Raw genomic sequence first — 20,275 nt, 5'->3', positions numbered from 1 at the left:
TTCCAGAAGAGATCAATCTGGCCTCATAGAGATGTTAGAAAATAAAATATACATTGAATGTACACAGAACCCGTTAGTGCATTTTCAGCACCCTATAGGTGTGTGTCTCCTTCTTCTTTTAAAAAACAAGAAAAACAAACCAAACAAATCTGAATTATAATTAATAAGGAAAAAAGCTACTTTCCTTATACTTATATAAGGAAATCCTTATATTTCCTTATAGTATTTCCTTATATTATATAGTATTTCCTTATAGTATTTCCTTATATTTATATAAGCACATCATTGCTTAACCAATGAAAAAAATATCTACTCTATTAAAAAGAAACCTTTACAATCACGCATTATATATACTCTACAGCCATACTATCAAGGCGATTTCCTTTCATTCATCTATATTGAATGCTAGGGACCTACTCAAGTAAAACATAGTTGTAGTTTAATCTAACAGTGATGAATTACTGGAGTGAATTCATGCAAACAGGGAAATTGAAATTAAATTCATCACACCAAGGAAAACACTTCCTACCCATGTAAATTAGCAGCTTTTCCGCTAAAATCAATTTGTTTTGGTAAATTATGCAAAAATCCTCAAAGGGCTTAGGTAAGTAATTTATTATACTCCTGGCTGTTTCATAATGTTAGGAAATAAAATGTATTCACACAATATTAGATGGCATAAGCTGAGAGCTTTAGTGACAATTTTTGTTTATTACAATTAATCTAACTCGACTGCACTGTCAGAGCACCCACATTATATGGGATATATAATTTTTGTTCCGGTGCTTAGAAGATGCTGCATAAAAAAATGATCTCTCTCTTTTTTTTTTAGAGTACTGATTATTTCCTAAAACACTTTATGGCAAAGGTCAGTGACTTCAATGAAAAGTGCCTTGAGTGCTGTACATGCGGTAGTTCTGAGATAGAAAGTCCCCTTCTTATCCAGCACAAGAATACAGTTTTGTATGATGCTGTTGTGGAATTTTTGGTGGAATGTAAAGAGAACATGTTTGTTTCGTAGAAGATGTTCAAGTATCACCAAATCTAACGTGCGCCAGTAGTGACACACAACATCCAAGAACTCTCTTTTCGTAGACAGGGAGAAGTGTTTGTTATCTTTAACAATCTTTGGCCTTTTTTCCAATAGTTCAGGTCACCCGAATCATTCCAATTCACATATATTTACTACCCTTTAACCTACTATATATGAGATCAGTTTTAGAAACATAATTTCTTATCTGAACCACTGATATAGATATAGTCAATCTAATGGTCTCCTCTCTCTCATTTTATTCCCCCAAATCCCTTTCTCACTGGATATGCCAAGGGAAATAAGTCAAAGAAAGGCAGATACCATTTGATTTCACTTGTGTGTGGAATCTAAAAAACAGGAAAAAAAAAAAAAACAAATAAGAAACCAACAAAACTAAACAGAAACAGACTCGTAAATACAGAGAACAAACTGGTGGTTGCCAGAGGGGAAGGGGGTGGGAGCTTAAGCAAGATAGTGAAGGAGATTAAGAGGTACAGACCTCCGGTTATACAGTCAATAAGTCACGAGGATGGAAAGTATAGCATAGGGAATACAGTCAGTAATTTTGTAATGCCCTGTGTGGTGATGGATGGTAGACTTATGGTGAGCATTTCATAATGCATATAATTGTCGAATTGTTATGTTGTACACCTGAAACTAGTATAACGTTGTATGACAATTTTTTTTTTTAATGAGAAGAAAACTTTAAAATAATGGCAGGAAGTGGTATAGCACTCCACTGCATGAGAGCATTTAGTGGTTTTTCCTGACCACAGTGTGAATACTCACCTTCCAGGCTCTCCCATCAGTCCTATCACATGGTTACCTTAAGCCACTTGCCAAGTCCTAATCTTTCCTCTACATCCCTGTCATGACAAATTCCTTGCCTATTCTAAAACATATCATCATTATTATTTTTTTTCAAAATGCATCATTGGTGCAACCTCATTCACTGAAACATGCTCTTCTGTTCACATGGTGCTTCTCTTTTTAGATCAATAAAACTAAGAAATTTATTCTTGTCTTAATATTGTTAAGGCATCTAAAATCATAAACATTTGTTTGTTTTTCGGTTCTTTCTCCCTAATATGTAGCCTCCACGAAGCTCAGCCTCAGACATGTCCGGCTCACCAGTAATTCTATGCGTGTGCTTATGCTTGTATGCACACACATGCATTTCAAATAATATAAACTCTTTTATACTAGCTGCTTATTTCCTCATGTGGGCTTCTGATGTGCTTTGCTTTTGCATCACAAACCTTGGAACCTCCACAAGCCTGTGGAAACCTTTGAGGTTTCCACACTTTATCACATCTGATTATTTGCTCTCTTGCCCACATAATTTAAGAACCGAAAATCTACTTATTATTTATCTCTCAGAGAGATTACATATCATATCATCATGAATATATAATGAAAAAGTGCTGAACGTCTTGAAAGTTACCTCTGGAACCATATTAGCTTATAAACAGATGAGAATCATTTGACTAATATTATCAGTGCTTTTGATAATAAATGAAGAATAATATATTTCTGTGTACATTTGAGGAATCAAGTAGGTTTAGAAACAAATGGCTGCTTTGAATGACCCAGTGGTTTCAAATTTCCTTGGCATCCATCCTCTCTATGATCCTTATAAAGATACAGGGATTGAGTTAAGCCAAGAGTCCTTTACCCCTACCCTACGCAAAATCAGGCATATGAGCCTAAGTGAAAAGTTCAACCCACGGCTCCAAACATCAGAATCCGTCCTCTTCAGACAGCGTGAAGAAACCACAGTCTGCGTGTGAATTTGACTTTTTCTCATATCTATGCTACTTTAAAAATCAATAAAATTTTTACATGTAGAACTGAACCATGCTAAATTAAGAGGTTCTTTTATTTCAAGGAACGTGTTGCTACATTGACATGTAACACAAATACCTGATAATTGGAGTAAATGAAACATATATCTAATTGTTTATACAGTATATGATATTATGTGTAGCATGAATAATATTATATTTATTATATCCCAGTGGGTTGTATACTTAACAAGATTGAAATGTTACTGTGACGAAGCTTCACATTCAAGAAATTTAGATTCAAAGTCCAGCACTCGGGATCCCTGGGTGGCGCAGCGGTTTAGTGCCTGCCTTTGGCCCAGGGCGCGATCCTGGAGACCCAGGATCGAATCCCATGTCTGGCTCCCGGTGCATGGAGCCTGCTTCTCCCTCTGCCTGTGTCTCTGCCTCTTTCTCTCTCTCTCTCTGTGTGTGTGACTATCATAAATAAATTAAAAAAAAAAAAAGTCCAGCACTCAATGATTTTATTGTTGATTTTGATGGGGGGTTTTGTTGTTTATTTGTTTGCATGTGTTTTATGGTTGAATTTCCTAAGTAGTTAATAATTTTCTTCTTTGCCATGTATTTGCTACTATGGTTATTTTATTTTTTGTTTATTTTTTTAATAATAAATTTATTTTTTATTGGTGTTCAATTTGCCAACATACAGAATAACACCCAGTGCTCATCCCGTCAAGTGCCCGTCACCCATTCACCCCTACCCCCCCCCCCCCTCCCCTTCCACCACCCCTAGTTGATTTCCCCGAGTTAGGAGTCTTTATGTTCTGTCTCCCTTTCTGATATTTCCCACACATTTCTTCTCCATTCCCTTACATTCCCTTTCACTATTATTTATATTCCCCAAATGAATGAGACCATATAATGTTTGTCCTTCTCCGATTGACTTCATTCAGCATAATACCCTCCAGTTCCATCCACACTGAAGCAAATGGTGGGTATTTGTTGTTTCTAATGGCTGAGGAATATTCCATTGTATACATAGACCACATCTTCTTTATCCATCATCTTTCGATGGACACCGAGGCTCCTTCCACAGTTTGGCTATTGCGGACGCTGCTGCTAGAAACATTGGGGTGCAGGTGTCCCGGCGTTTCCCTGCATCTGTATCTTTGGGGTAAATCCCCAGCAGTGCAATTGCTGGGTCATAGGGCAGATCTATTTTTAACTCTTTGAGGAACCTCCACACAGTTTTCCAGAGTGGCTGCACCAGTTCACTCTCTTGCACCAGACACAAAGATAAACTCAAAATGGATGAAAGATCTAAATGTGAGACAAGAGTCCATCAAAATCCTAGAGAAGAACACAGGCAACACCCTTTTTGAACTCAGCCACAGTAACTTCTTGCAAGATACATCCATGAAGGCAAAACAAACAAAAGCAAAAATGAACTATTGGGACTTCATCAAGATAAGAAGCTTTTGCACAGCAAAGGATACAGTCAACAAAACTCAAAGACAACCTACAGAATGGGAGAAGATATTTGCAAGTGACCTATCAGATAAAGGGCTAGTTTCCAAAATCTATAAAGAACTTATTAAACTCAACACCAAAGAAACAAACAATCCAATCATGAAATGGGCAAAAGACATGAAGAGAAATCTCACAGAGGAAGACATAGACATGGCCAACAAGCACATGAGAAAATGCTCCGCATCACTTGCCATCAGGGAAATACAAATCAAAACCACGAGATACCACCTCACACCAGTGAGAATGGGGAAAATTAACAAGGCAGGAAACCACAAATGTTGGAGAGGATGCGGAGAAAAGGGAAGCGTCTTACACTGTTGGTGGGAATGTGAACTGGTCCTACCATGGTTATTTTAAAAATGTTCACGATCTAAACATTCTCTCTTTTAGAATCAGTACTTCAGAAATATTAAATATAATAACATATTCAGGAAAGGAATTTATTTTCAAAAACGGTTTTGAAATTGATTATTCCATATAAAATTTCATTTTAAATATTTATTTATTTATTTATTTATTTATTTATTTTTAGGATTTACTTATGTATTTATGATAGACATAGAGAGAGAGAGGCAGAGACACAGGAGGAGGGAGAAGCAGGCTCCATGCCTGGAGCCCGTCGTGGGACTCGATCCCGGGTCTCCAGGATCAGGCGGTGGGCCAAAGGCAGGCGCTAAACTGCTGAGCCACCCAGGGATCCCTCATTTTAAATATTTAAAGAAATATTAATTTCAATTTTGAGGTGTATTTTATTTTATTATTTTATTATTTTTAAGATTTTATTTATTTATTCATGACAGACACAAAGAGAGAGAGAGAGAGAGAAAGAAAGAGAGGCAGAGACACAGGCAAAGGGAGAAGCAGGCTCCATGCAGGGTGCCCAACGTGGGACTCGATCCCAGACCAAGGATTACACCCTGAGCCAAAGGCAGATGCTCAACCACTGAGCCACCCAGGCATCCCATGTATTTTAAAATAATATCATTTCCAGGCTTCACACTTTGTGAAGTTCACTGAGAATAAGTAATGTGTCTGAACTGTGTAATGAGAAAATAAAAGCCCTGGTATTACCCAAAAGACTATAATACTGAGAGTTAAGTTCTATTAAGTGACGTGGGAACTTTTCTAAAAACCAAACCTATGGTTTTATTCCACACTTCTGGCTTTCTCAGCTTCCCTCATTAATCTTGCAGTAAATGATGCTAATATAGGAGTTGCAGGGTGCATCGGAGTCTGCTTATTCTCTGTTTGTGGTCTCCAGTGGGTGTGAGGTTGTAGCAATTAAGGCAGTGTGTATGCTGTTTTGAGGCACCACAAAGATAGATTAATTCGGTTGCAAATGGTCCCAATGACATTGCCAACAGAGACTTTGATGGGCTTGGTCCAAGGTGATTGAGTCTGAGAATATTGATGGATAGAGGATCTCAAAAGAAGAGAATTGGCTATGGGAAGTAAATGGGAAGCATCTGGTGCCTGGTACAATGAACAAGCCATGGCTATCATTGCCAGAGACTAAAAATGAATCCATCCTTTGAAAGCACTATTTACCAAAACTAATATAAGATAAAGGGGATAACATCAGCACTAAAGAATTTGAATTTCAACTTCTAATCTTCACAAAGAAAACTCCAGTCCCAGATTAAATTTATACGCTATCAATGGAACCAATAGTACTTACTAAACTTACCCAAACATTTTCCTAATATAGAGAAAGAGGATGAAATTTATTACACATATTTTGATAACTCGCTGATGAATTTTACCAAACATTTAAGGAAGAAAGAGAATGAAGGGTTTTCCAGTCAACAGGTGTAGAAAAAAACATTTGAAAAAAATTCAACAATCACAGCAAAACTTTCAGTACTCGGGGAATAGAACATAATGGACTGGAATATAGAGAAACCTCATTAAATGTATAGAGGGGAACTATGAGTGTGACCAGCATCATAGTTAATGGTGATTTTTTTTTTTTTTATCTATTTGCTTTTACTAGCAGGAGAAAGTGCCATCCAACAGGGCAATCAATAGTCGTATGTGGCCACTGAGTATTTAAAATGTGGCCACCTCAGGGTGCCTAGGTAACTCAGTTTGGTTAAGCGTCCAACTCTTCATTTCATCTCAGGTCATGATCTCAGGGTTGTGAGATCAAGCCCTGTGTCAGGCTCCACACTGGCCATGGAGCCTGCTTAAAATTCTCTCTCTCTCCCTCTGCCCCTCACTCCCCGCCACTGGTTGTGCACACTTTCTCTCTCTAAAATCACCAAAAAAAAATTTTTTTTAATGTGGCTAGCTCAAACCAAGATATACTATTAGTGTAAAATACACAGTGGATCTCAATAACGTATTTGGAAAAGGAAATGTAAAATATTTCATTAATGATTTATCTTCACTTAAAGTAGAAAAAATCATATTTTGGTATATTTTATTCATCAAATTTGCTTTTAAATGTCATCTTTTTACTTGTTTAATGTGGCTACTATAAACAAGAAATTAAAATTACATATATGATCCACATTATGGTCTCACATATTTCTTTTGGACCGCACTGTTCTAAGTTTTACTAGTCCATCTAATCTGATGAAGCTCTGAAATGAGATATGAACCAAAGGCATTCTCAATATTGAAACGTAAAGATGTAATCTTATGTGATTTCTCTTTTTTCTTATATTGTAACTGGCACAGGTTGGATCCTACATTTATAAACAGTTACAGAAGTCTACGGACCACTCTTTAACTAAAGTATAAAGTTTCCTCCAAAATTATTTTAAGGCCAAAACTTTCTCTCTAGCACTACCTTTTATGTAATGACCTTTAGCATTTTGTGACCTCACAGAGGGGTTCTCTTTTTTTCCTCAAACTTCTTTTCTGCCTGCCTACTTTTGTTCCAACTATTTGGCTTATCTGAAATATCTTTTCCCCTTTTATTTATTTATTTTTAGTACTACTTCAAATACCAGCTTGACTCATCTGTGAGAACTGAACACTCACACTTCTGATCCTACCTGTCCTGTTCCCAATTTTGAACCCATCTTTCTAAAACAGGCCTCATTTTCTCTTTATTTCAATATTACAGTGAGGTGTCGTATATCTGATCCTGTGCTAAGGGACTCTGTGATCACTAGGACCATGAGATTTCCTGCTTGCCTCATCCATAGCTCCTACCCTGGTTTGCACATGGTAGCTGTTCAGGGCTTGTTTGCAAAATTCCTTTTCACTTTTATGTGCATGTGTATGTATTTATTAATTTATTTATTAATTTATAAGAGCAATTTGTGAAGATGTGATATATTCTTGGGTTTATTTAGAGTGCCTCTTTGGATCTGGAGTTGCCTCATTAGCAATCCACCAGGGTACTAATTGCATGTGACACCATAGATGTATTGTGTCCTATTTTCTAAATCCCTGGATGGAAATAGAGACAAGGGTTGAATCTAAAACAAACACAGAATATATAGACCTCTCCTTCCTGCGCTACGACTACTAGTCAGAGCAGGTGGAAAATTTTCTTACCTCAAAAAAAGTATTTCTGCCATTGCCTTTGAGAATCTACCAGATGGGATCTTTTTCCTCTGCAGCTTAAAACTTTTGTTCTTAATCTAAGAAATACCCCCTGACTCCTACTTGAATGCTGTTAGCTAAACATACCTTTTGAAGAACAAATTCTGATAAGAAATAAAGGTTGGACAACTGAGTGGAGAGATGTGATCACAGAAGACAAGTAGCTGCTAAGTTTGCCCAGTATCCTCTGTGGGGCTCTTAATTACCCGGTACCCGCAAGTGCCACATCCTTGAGGACTCACTCCACCCACAGCCCCCTTCTCAAGTATCTGCCCACAGCAGACATTGCTTATTTTAAATAGATGCCGTCTGCATGTGCAAAATATACTCAGGTGATGTTTCATAAAGACTGAAAACCCGATTGAGATAAAGTACAGAATCACTTGGGGAAACTAGGTCCCATCTCCACCCTCTCAGTGTCAACTTTATTGTCAAACAATTTAAGAATTAACCACTCCAGACTGTTCATGCCACAAATGGTGTAGCTCTCCTATAAAAGTATTGTTTTTGTGGTATCAGTCCATACTTAGCCAGGATTTTAATTGTGAACAAGTCACCTAAACACCTATCCCAGTCTTTTTTCCACCACCCGAAGACCTGGAAGTTTCTTCTTTTTCACATTTGTGTGGACAAAGTTCTTCAATCATTTCATACCCTAGCTCTCCTCCTTCCCATTCTTTCTCTGATTCCCTAATCCTCTCTGCTTCCTGCAATCACAATTCAAAACTAGTCTTACATTATAAGTGACCAATATCAGTGGAACTGCCTCTTTGTTCAGTGACACGTCGCTCTGTCATTCAACGTAAATGGACATGAGCCTAAATGAAGAGTTGCTGGTGGTTTTTCAGAGGCAAAGAGGAGTGAGATTGAATTGAAGTGCTCTGTGGCAAGACAAAGTCCCCTAACCAATTTATTTTTCAATGGACTTATGAAATATATTTGAGGGAGAAAACACTGTGTTGAACAGTTATGTTATTTAAAAGATTTCTACAGCCTTTAGTATGTTAATGAAAACTGTGAACATCCCTGTTAAGGATATGGTTTACCACTTTTCCATCTTTGACTATAAACATTTTTATAAACACATGAGTGCAAGCATGTAACACGTACACACAACGAATTTGTGACTATCCAATGACTAGTGCCAGTGCTCCATGGAACACAGTTTGGGAAATGCTGTTTTAGAGAAAGGAAAGAGAAAACCCCTTTTCAGCTCATAAGAAAGCTATTGTTTAATAAGACAGATGAAAAATACTCCAAGAATATATCATCAAAGACTGAGTGTCATCAAAATAAGTATGGGCATGGACAGGTCTTCAAGAATTTGAAGTGTTTCTACATTGAAGATGAGAGAAAAGATGGGAGCCCCAAAGGCATGGAGAGGGTGGACAGATAAAGGGAGATTACAGGATATAATAAGAAAATGGCCACAAGTTCAGTTCACAGAAGGGGTTCTCAACTGTGGACGGCTGAGCTCTCCTCCTGCCAAGGCGTACAGCAAATGCCAATGGCTCATTTGGTTGTCAGGCTGCAGATGAGGATGAACATATCATTGGCATCCAGTGGGAAGCACCTTGGGAAGCTGCCAAACATCCTACAGTGCACCGGACAACCTGCTCTTGCTGCGCTGCTACCACCACCACAAGAACTTATCTCTCCCCAAATGTCACTAATGCCACCCTTAAGACACCTTGCACTAGAGTACAACGTGCGTGAAAGCCATGTCAGCCTCAAGAATATGGCCAAGGTCCTATGAAACATTTACAAGTCCAAAATACAACATGTCTTTCAGTTCGCAAAGGGAACCAGGGCATTTTTTCCTGTAGGCAGAATATTGAGAGTTAAGTCTAACTCGGAGAGAGAAAGTAAAATAGTGGGGATACAATTCAGGTGAGACGTAGTGAGTTGCAAGTATGAAAAATAGCAGTCATCAACCATCTTGTCACCCTCATCAAACCATAAGGAGTATCTGGGTGTAGAGCTTCCCAGAATTATAAAAGCAACATATGACACTATGTCACTTATTGTCATGTTATAGCGTTTATGATGAATTTAATTTATATTAGGCACTGCGCTACTTGTGCTAGTTTTAAACCTTGATAAATACTTGTATGATTAATTAAAAAGCAATATATATATTATATATGTCTACATATCTCGAAATGCTCCCTCTATGAGTATACGTCTACGTACCCAGTTGCCTTTACTCAGTAGGTTGGCATCAGACATCAGAGGCCTCCATAGTTCAGGAGGGGCCTCATCTCCTCTTGACTGTCCGTTGGCTTGCAGGCTTGTAGTTTCTCTCCCTCCTGGGAAGATACTAACGTTGTGTCCTTGGTTTGGCCAGAGGAGGAACTGCATGATAGCACCCTGCCCACAAGATGGCAGTGGCCAGACGGTGTTTTGATGATAGAGGTTATTGGTGCCTGGGTTTAAAAAAAAAAAAAAAAAAAGGCTTGTTTGGTAATTCAATTTGTGTCTGTCTATCAGAAGAGGATAAGGGGATTTCAGAGGCAGACGGCAAGGGGGAAAGAGCATTAGTGGTACAATTTCTTTATAAGAAAGAAAAAAAAAAGAGCTGTTTCTCTGTGTGCCACAAACCTGCTCATCTTTTTTCTCAAAGTGAAAATATTTTCACATAATTGCAGCACGATATTTAATAGCTGCGAGTCTCTTAGCAAAGCCTTGTCCGTCCAGGGCAATGCCCATCACTCTCTTCCCATGTATAAATATTTGAAAGTGGGATTTTTATTGTGGTTTTGTTTTCCACTTTGCTGGCAAAGTGTTCCAATTTAATTTAAAATTTTATATACCATGGAGGCTTCATTTTGCTGCAAAACAATAAATATTTTTATTCATCTCTAGTAGCAGGTAAGTGGTGATAACTATTTGGCCAACTTATGGATAACTGTTGACCTCAAAATTCTCTTCTTTTATTTGAGCCATATGATATATCCCATTTCTTTAGATAAATACCTTGCCTGTGTGTCAGCCATCTATACCGCCAGCCTCATTTAGTCTGAAAGGAATCTAAACTGGGCTCTGTCCTTATCCCCAAAATTGCTGACAAATTGTTTTGTTATTTGGAAAAATTATCCAAAAAATATAATTTTTTTATATAAGAAACTATATAGTTCAGTGCCTTATACAAATGTGAGTAGCACATGATAAAGTGTGAACTATTTTTTATAGAATAGATGAATGAAAAGAGAAAGCAATTGTTATGGTGAAGTGGTCACCGTAAATAAAGGATCAAATCAACGGATACAAAAAATCAGAACTCTTTTAAGCTCATAATGGATATAAATAAAACTGCATTATTGAAAGTGTGGAGATTTATATAGCTACGCTATTGCCTCCCCAAAACATGTTCTTAGGACAGATGACTTTTGGGAAATAAAACACTATTTTGTTGCTTTTGTGTTTTATAAATATACTTTGGATTTCCTGTTTTGAGATAGGGTACTTTGTTCCCTTACTATGCTTGCTTTCTTTTCTTTTCTTTTTTTTTCTTTTTTCTTTCTTTCTTTCTTTCTTTCTTTCTTTCTTTCTTTCTTTCTCTCTCTCTCTCTTTCTTTCTTTCTTTCTTTCTCTTTCTTTCTTTCTTTTCTTTTTCTTTCTTTCTTCTTTCTTTCTTTCTCTTTCTTCTTTCTTTCTTTTCTTTCCTCCTGTCTTTTCCTTTTTTATCTTCTTTCTCTTTCTCTCTGCCTGGTCCCTACCTTCTGTGTGTGTGTGTGTGTGTGTGTGCGCGCGTGTGTGTGTTTGGAGAGGATAGGATCCCATACAGTCGCTCAAGCCTCTGGGACAGCATGAACAAAGTCTTTAAAACTATATGCAGCTTGCTTTCTTCTCCACAAGATGAAATAATAGTAAGAGTTTGGAGCTATGAAGGAATGAAGAAATAATGTAAATTGAGTTTGGAAGAGCAGAAGCTAACTCGCTAAATAAATGTTTAATAAATAATTAAGTGAAGGCACACTAATCCACAAGCACAGTAGGTATAAAGCCTGTTATGCATTTAAAGGCACAGCAAACTGCAAGAGAGCCCAAGCATCTCTGCTCCAAAGGAAAGGCAAGTACCCCGCTAAATGTGAGATTGTCCCCTTCCTTAAGATGAGTTCAGCCTGTACGTCCTTGTGAGGAACGTTAACTTGAATAACTCAATAACTAGAGTAACTGGCAAGGCTGCAGTTCAATTTGGTGGGAGGTTTGAAAGGAAAAGAGATATAGGTGGGGTGAGGCCCCCACTGCCCTCCTCGACCCTGCTTCCTGCAGTCTCAGACCTCAGCCCTGCACCTCCAGCCAAAGCTGCCAACTCTCTGAGCACCATTCACAGTGCAGACTGGCCCCCAGGGGAATAAAGGGGGAAAGGATTTAGGGAGTCTGATCTTTTATTGGAGAGTGGTTGGGGGAAAGTGAGGACGTACACATGTCTTTTCAAAATTAACAAGACATATTTCAATTGTTTATTTGTGTATGAGGAAGGTAGCCTCGGAGTCTGGACAACCAGCAAAGGTGAAAACAGACAGGAGTAGGGGTAAAAGGGGGAGGAAGATAAAATTGACACAAAGAAAAGTAAAGAGAATCTGCAGATGATGTGGAAATGGTCAATATTGTAAACTGATTGGCTGCACCCACAGGCAGCCTTGAGAAGGCCGGCTCGGGCTCTCCGAGTAAAAAACTGTCATTATTTATGCATTCTCCAAAAAGCTTTGAGAATATAATTGTGATGTATATTTAGGTACATGACTGTGTCTTGTCTGACACTGTCCTTCCCTTAATACCTCCACGTTACCTAAGCCATCATTTTGTTTCAGGATTTGGTGACTGATTTACTGGAGTTCCTCCTCTTATAAGGACATCTGCCGGGGACCCTCCTTCTCATGGGGGCCCATTTCATTAAATGTCTTCGGTTGAGCCTGCAGAAAATAGCCAACTTAGCTGGAGACATGACTTCTCATTCTCTGTGTTTGAATATTCCCTGGAATTTCTCAAACTCAACTATAAAGCAATTTGCATATATCTGATTCATCTACTGGGCTACTTTTGGAAACTCTGGAAGCCAAAGGGAAGTCACTGGAGGACATCATCCATAGCTCATTCTGTTACAGGTTCCTCATGAGAGACACATCCACTTACCCAGGGAGTTCAATGTAAAGTAGAAGTCGCCAACCTTAAAGAGTGCAGTGTGGGTCATAGCCCAGCTGAGAGCAGCAGAAAGACCAAGACAGAAGTTGAGGCCCTGGTACTCTTGCAGGTGCAAGAAATGAAGACCAGACCCTGTGCTTCTCCCTGTATGTTAATGCACAGATTCTTGAAGTGTGGGGCATTTGCCACTGTATTAAGAAAGATGGTTTTTATATTGTGAGAGGCTAGGCATTTTTTTTAAGTGTGCCCTTTACACTTTTCTATCAGTCCATCCATCAGAGTAGAGGTCTTGGGGGTGTCTGGGTCGCTCAGTCGGTTAACTGTCTTCAGCTCAGGTCATGCAGGGTCCTGGGATCAAGCCCCACATTGGGCTCCCTGCTTGACCTGTTTCTCCCTCTCCCTCTGCCTGCCACTGCCCCTGCTTGTGTGCTTGCTCGCTCTCTCGCTCTCTCTCTCTGTCAAATAAAATTAAAAAAAAAATAAAAAAATTAAAAAAAAAAAACAAATAATCTTAAAAAAAAAAAGAAAAGAGGTCTTGGTGGTCACCTGACTATCTTAAACCTCTCCTGTATATGCACCATCTAGAAGTCTAGTAAAGAAATAAGAAGCTCTTAGCTCAAAATCTCAGACAAGCAATGGCATCTACCTACTATTTAATAACATTGGTTATATCATATTTATTTCATTTTTATTTTATTTATTTATTTTGAGAAGTGAGGGGAGGACAGAGGGAAAAGGAGAGAGAAAAATCTTAAGCAGGCTCTATGCCCCGCATGGGAGCCCCACAGGGCTCGATCTCACAACCCTGAGATCATGACCTGAGTCAAAATAAAGAGTCAGATGCTCAACCTGAGCCACTGAGGTGCCTGATATTTTATTTTTAAATAGGGGTTAATTGTTGATCATTTGTCACAGTAATAGAAAAATGGATTTTTTGAGTTGCTTAAGTTAGATATCAGCCAATATGAGGAAAACATTAAATAATTAACAGTACAGATAGCACATGAATCTGGCAGGTTTATGAACAACTGAATATTGATTCTGATGCTGGGTCAGGGAAGCTATTCTCTGTACTGACTTTGTATTAGAATCCCATAGGGAACTTTAAATATACAGTTGTTAGAATAACATCCCAGACCATTTAAATTACAATCTCCAGAGGCTGGAGCCTGGACATTGATTTTTTTTTAAGCCCTTCAAGTGTTTTTAATGTGCAGACAGTGTTGAAAGGCACTGGTGGAGGATGCTGATTCTAAGGAATGAGGATATATGCTCTCTGCTCCCTAGCCCAGCACAGATACACAGAGAGCCAGAAATAGATGCCATGGAATAGTCACGTAAATGCTTTCATATAAATAAAAAGCTCTCTTTTAAAAGAAAAACAAAATGTAATTCAAAATAAACTATTCTCCCTCACACTGAAGATTCAAATGTCTGGGCTTCTTTACACATTCTACTGGGACTAAACTCAGGTTCAGCCATTAGCTCAGTCCGTCACCTTGGGCAAGCCACTTGACTTCGCTGTGCACCAATTTCCATTTTTATAAAATAAAGGGAAAAATGGTGTTTGACATGGATGATCCCTGAAGACCCTTCCAGCTTGAAATCTTTATGGTTCTTCATTTTAAATGGAAATGACCAGACAATTAGTATTTCCTCCTTGCATCTGCATTAATGATGTTAACTAGAGATAGAATCATAGATGTCGTATATGAGGTTTTACTTTACTTTTTTTTATGTAGATAGATTTTGAAAACTAATTTTTTTTTCCTCTCCCTGAGCTGACAGTTCAGCCAGCAAGCAACCTTTTAAAAGCCTTACTCAGAGCAAGGAAAGCAGCCTGAGTATGCACGGAGAAGACATGTTTGACCTAGTAATGAGAACTGTGTAAAATCACATTGATTTTCTTTTTTGACCTCCCTTTCCATTTAACCATTTGTCAATACTGGGGAAAGAAAGCTGTAGCATGTAATTTTTCAGCAACGGGAGAAAAGACAACTTTTCTAGGAAAAGGAAGTTGGAATACAATTTTGACATGGCCTCAGAGCTTTAAGTAGAGTGACTTTTTTTCTAAGTTTTACCTGAATATAAATTTGTGGCATCAGACAAGTATTTTGCATTCAGGCCTTCCTGAATAAATGTTGACTGGTCTTACTTCTCTTCTGCCTCCAGGTCCAGCCTAAACCTTATTCTCTTTTTTTCTTTTACCTAACCCCGAAATGTCTTTCAAAACAGTTTAGGATTTACTTCTGTAAAGTCTGCTATAATATTTCCAAAAAGAATCTTCACCCCCTTGACAAGATTCAGTGCCTTATCATCACTGCTTAGCACATGTATCTACCAAAACCCTAGTACCTACATCAATGTCTCATGATTATTCGGTTTATTTGCCCCACTTCTGAGATTGCAAGGTCTTCAAGGTCATGGGCATGTTGGATTCACTTCCTCCTGCAGGGGCTGACATGGGTTTGGGAAATGGCAAAGAACATTTAGCGCTTACAAAGTATATTACTCCAAGATGAAAACATCCTTAAACAATCTGAGCTCAAAAGAGATTTTATTAAAAAAACAAAAAAAAAACAAAAAAAAACAAAAAACAAAAAACAAAACAAAACAAAAAAACAAAAAACAAAAAAAAAAAAGAGATTTTATTTATAGAATTGAAAGAATATGACTACATGATCATTCAATGATAATTTCTTCTCAAATCCATATTCAATTCCTAAAGGTGAGATTTGCATTCCCTAAACCCAGAATTGGAAGCAGTGGCTAAAAGGTGACATATTATGGGCCAACATAGATCAACTGGGTGTGCCTAGCTACAGTATTGAATTAAATGGGATTTTGAAAGTATATTAATGCTAACCAAGAGTTTCTGGATCATTAGCAATATGCACCAGGGCATTGTTAAGAAGATCGCCAATAAACAGGCTTTGTGTTTGCAAGAGTTGACTGAATTAATGAAATACAAATTTCATTAATTTATATTTAGATAAATATAAGTATAAGATCTAGATAGCTGAGATGTATGAATACTAGGTTGGGCAAGCATTTTAGAAGTAGTCCAATAACATAAAAAACATTCCAATAGTCTGAGTTACTGTCTGGGCCAAGTGCAACTTATGTACAGCAACGTTCTGCTATTTGAACCAATTTTCCCCAAATCTACTTTGCCATTATGTGATGTGTGTGTGCATGTGTGTGTTCTGTGTGCATGCACGCATGTGTGGTCGTTCCAGCTAACAGGGTTAGAAGGCAAGGTGAGGTAGGCCCTAGAGAGATACCGCGCTCGCAGTACGGCACGACCTCTTAGAAAGCTACCATAATATGTTGATATAAACAGAGATGTCAGCTACAGCCTCCCTTTCGACTTAAGGGGTCAGTCAACTTGAGATTAAGATTCTCAGTGATATGATAATCATCTCTTTCCCTGTCTCTTCTTTGGAGTAAGAGCTGTTCAAGAGCAGAAACTGTAAACCAAATTCATCTTTGTCTGTTGTATATACAGACTATAAAATAAATGTATGCTTGTGAGTGTGTGTGTGCAAAGTTAGGCATGTATATTATGGTTTCCTAAATCCATGTAAGTGAATATGGAATATTATTTGTATTCCACTACCATAAAAAGTCTCTCTTTTACATATTTACTTCTGGATGGAGTTGAGTGTACTTCAGAGTTTTGGAGACAATCTTTTCAATTTGAACCGGAACTTAATCTAATCCTCCATAATTTTTCTCAGCTGGGTATTGCTTTACTTAAAGCTAAAACACTATGCAGGGCAGAAAAGCCTGGTTTGGATGCATCTAGGAATGGAAAATGCAGAAAGTGCAGGATGCATTACAAATGGTGGTTTCTAAAAATATATCAATAAAGAGTGGAAATTAAAGAAGTATTACATTCCCCTAATATATGTGTGTACACATTACAGATATATGACAAATCAATGAATAGATTTTTTTTAAATATTTTATTTATTCATTCACCAGAGACACACAGAGAGAGTCAGAGACAGAGAGGGAGAACCAGGCTCCCCATGGGAAGCCTAATGCAGGACTCGATCCCTGAACCCAGGGGTCACGCCCTGAGCCAAAGGCAGACGCTCAACCACTGGGCTGCCCAAGTGTCCCAATCAATAGATTTTTTTTTTTTAAAGCAGACTCTCCTCCTCACCTGCCTCCCTTTAGAAAGTACCCACAACCTCATCTTGTTAGATATATACAGAATCACTAATCCTAAGTCTACAGCTCCAATGATGCTTAGTTACTGGCTGAATACACCCATCTACCTAGCATCAGACGAAGAAAGGTAACATTAGAAATATTCCTGTTTGTTACACTTCAGCATGAACCACTCACTGTCCTCAGTCCTAACAGTACACAATTTACCTACTTATGTATTTCACATAAATGGAATAATACAGTATTACTCATCTGCACCCGACATTTTTCATTTAGAATTCTGTTTCTGAGATTCCTTCATGTTGTTGCATGTTGCAGTGGGCACTGTGACACCACCCACATCCAGAAACCCCTCTACGAGTAGAGGACTTACCACCCCAGCAGCTGGAAATTATGCCAGCAGACAGCCCTTAGGGTCAGCAGTCTTTTAAAATTGATTTAACTGGTGCTACATGGTTCAGTCAGTTAGGCGTCTGACTCTTGATTCTGGCTCAGGTCCTGGTCTCAGGGTGGTGAGATCACCCCTGTCGGACTCCCCGCTTGGAGAGTCTGCTTCTCTCCCTCTCCCCCTCCCCCTGCTCATGTTCTCTCTCTCTAGAATACATAAATAAGTCTTTAAAAAATAAAATAAAATTCATTTAACTGAAGAAAGGAATCTCACCTAAAGACTTGGCCACTCTCCACGGTAACCAATATCCAAAGACTGATCCCTATAGGGGTACGTAAGGTCAGCCCTTTTGTCCTAATTCCCGAGGTCTCTGATGGACCATTATTTCTTTACAGCTCTTTGCAGTGTTGGTCTAATAACTTTTGGGGGATTGGCTCCTTTTACTTTGCCCCGGTGCTGATCTAAGCAGAACCTCTAATACCAATCTGTAAATATGGAATTGTCGTTTATTCATCTTCATTGCTCTAGAGTATTCACTGTGTGCACAAAACATGATTCATGTGTTTATTCTACTGTGGATGGGTATATGAATAGTTTCCAATTCTGGTAACTATAAATAGTGCTACTGTGAACATTCTAGTATATATGTTTAGGTAAACATATTCATGAATTTTTTAGAAGTGGGATCGCTGGGCTTTTGACTCTGCATTTTTTCAGTTCTTTGATATATCTGTGTTAAGCAAATACTGGTATTATACTTTTAAATGACAGGCTTTTCTCCACCCAAAAGAATAAGGAAGACAACTTTTAAATTGGATATGAGTTATATCGGGTTGAAATATATATCTCTGTATATATACACATATACTTTAGATATATTTTTTACACTTTATATTCATATGTATTATATATGTGTTATAGATATATAAATTATATACTTTTATATACTATTATATACTTGTTATACATTTTTTCCTTTTTTTTTTTTTGAATAAAGGCTTTCCCTATGTAGCTCAGAGAATATTTATAATTGAGGTCAGTGGTGATTGCCAGTGGTGATTGATTGGTAGTGGTTGAATGGCATGCTATTCCAGGGAAGATTCTGTTATTATCTAGGCAAAGCAGGGAAATGCCATGACATATTAGTAATGTCTCCCATTTGTGCAGGAGAGGAGTCAGAGACATATATAGTATATTTTCATACCAAATGCCATGATTTTGCATCTCTTTCTAGGGAAAAATACATTTATCCAAAGATTTTTTAACCATTTGGCTAAATTTTATTAAGTTTTACATTTTCTCTTCCTGATGTGTGCAGTTGGTTAAAGCATTGGTTAAGTCAGCTAATTATATTAAGGTAAGACAAAATTTACAGAATTTTGCTCTAAGCTAAAACTCAATAACAAGGTTTGCTATTTACTGTCTGGATTACAAATACAGTAAAATAAAGAACTTCCAAACTTTAGAGTTTGAATTTCAGTTACTTGGACATAGAATTAAATATTATATCTCTCCAACAACAGATCTTAGTAAAGTAATGAGTATCCCATCACTTCTAATGCGTTGTTCCATTCAGAAGGGTTAAGGCAGGTACATTTTTTTTTATGACGGACATAGTAGAGAAATATCAAACTTCTACTGGGGAACTAGACCCAATGTCTCTAATGTCCTTTTCAACTGTGAGGTTCTGTGAGGTAAGTGTATCTATCTGGGTGAAGAGACACTATATATATATATATATATATATATATATATATGCTACTTGAATCCTAAATAATTATTTCTCTTTAGATCAGTAATCTTCACATGCTAAGGATTCATAAAATTGAATACTTTGTTTTCTATAATTCCATATATGTTGTCGACTTCCCATATCAAAACAACAACTGATCCATTCCGTCTTTAAATAACTAATTATTAAGTGCCTGTGATAGTGGTATGTGCCCACTGGAATGCCATGGCAAATAAAAGCAGACATCCTCTTTGCTTTCACAGAGCTTGTTGTCCGTAGGTTAAGAAAGGCATTCATGAACCACAGGAATAAAAGGAATAGTTCGATATACATGTAATGAGTGTTGTTGGTGCCCCGAGTAGCTCTCTTACCGCCTGGTGTAATCACACACATCCCCTCCTCTGTGTTTTGACTGTTTATAACTTCCTATAGCTGACTTCATCTCAGAGCATTGCTATTAGCCATACTGGAGTCAATTTCCTGTAGATTTTAGCATAACACCCCTCTGGCTTACCTTGGTTAAAACCTAAGGCTGATTGAAGGGCGTTACAAAAAGGCTGCCCCTTTCTGCAGGTAGGATTACCTCTGTGGTAGAATTTGTTCTCCAGACTTTAGGAGAAATTGGTGCTTGTCTGTAGCTGGGTCTACATTTTGTGCTTGCTTGTTTTCCTCCTCCCTCCTCCTTCTTCTTTTTATATCCTGCCTCCTTCACTCCCATCGTCCCCAAAAAAAACTATTTAAGAAAAAGTCCATACTGGCTTCAGACTTCACTTCTAGGGAATGAAAGCTATGATAATACCTAATTGCAATTTTGATACCTTATGAAGTATGTGTAAGTCTTCCTTTCAGAACACATCAGAGGTGAAGTCTAACTTGTAACGTGCAAGGATGGTTCTCCTTGGGAGTTGAACATGTATCTGAAA

The sequence above is a fragment of the Vulpes vulpes genome, chromosome 12 (genome assembly GCF_048418805.1).
Source record: "Vulpes vulpes isolate BD-2025 chromosome 12, VulVul3, whole genome shotgun sequence".
In the NCBI taxonomy this organism is placed as follows: Eukaryota; Metazoa; Chordata; class Mammalia; order Carnivora; family Canidae; genus Vulpes; species Vulpes vulpes.
The sequence above is the reverse complement of the archived record's forward strand: the minus strand, read 5'-3'. Positions refer to the sequence as shown.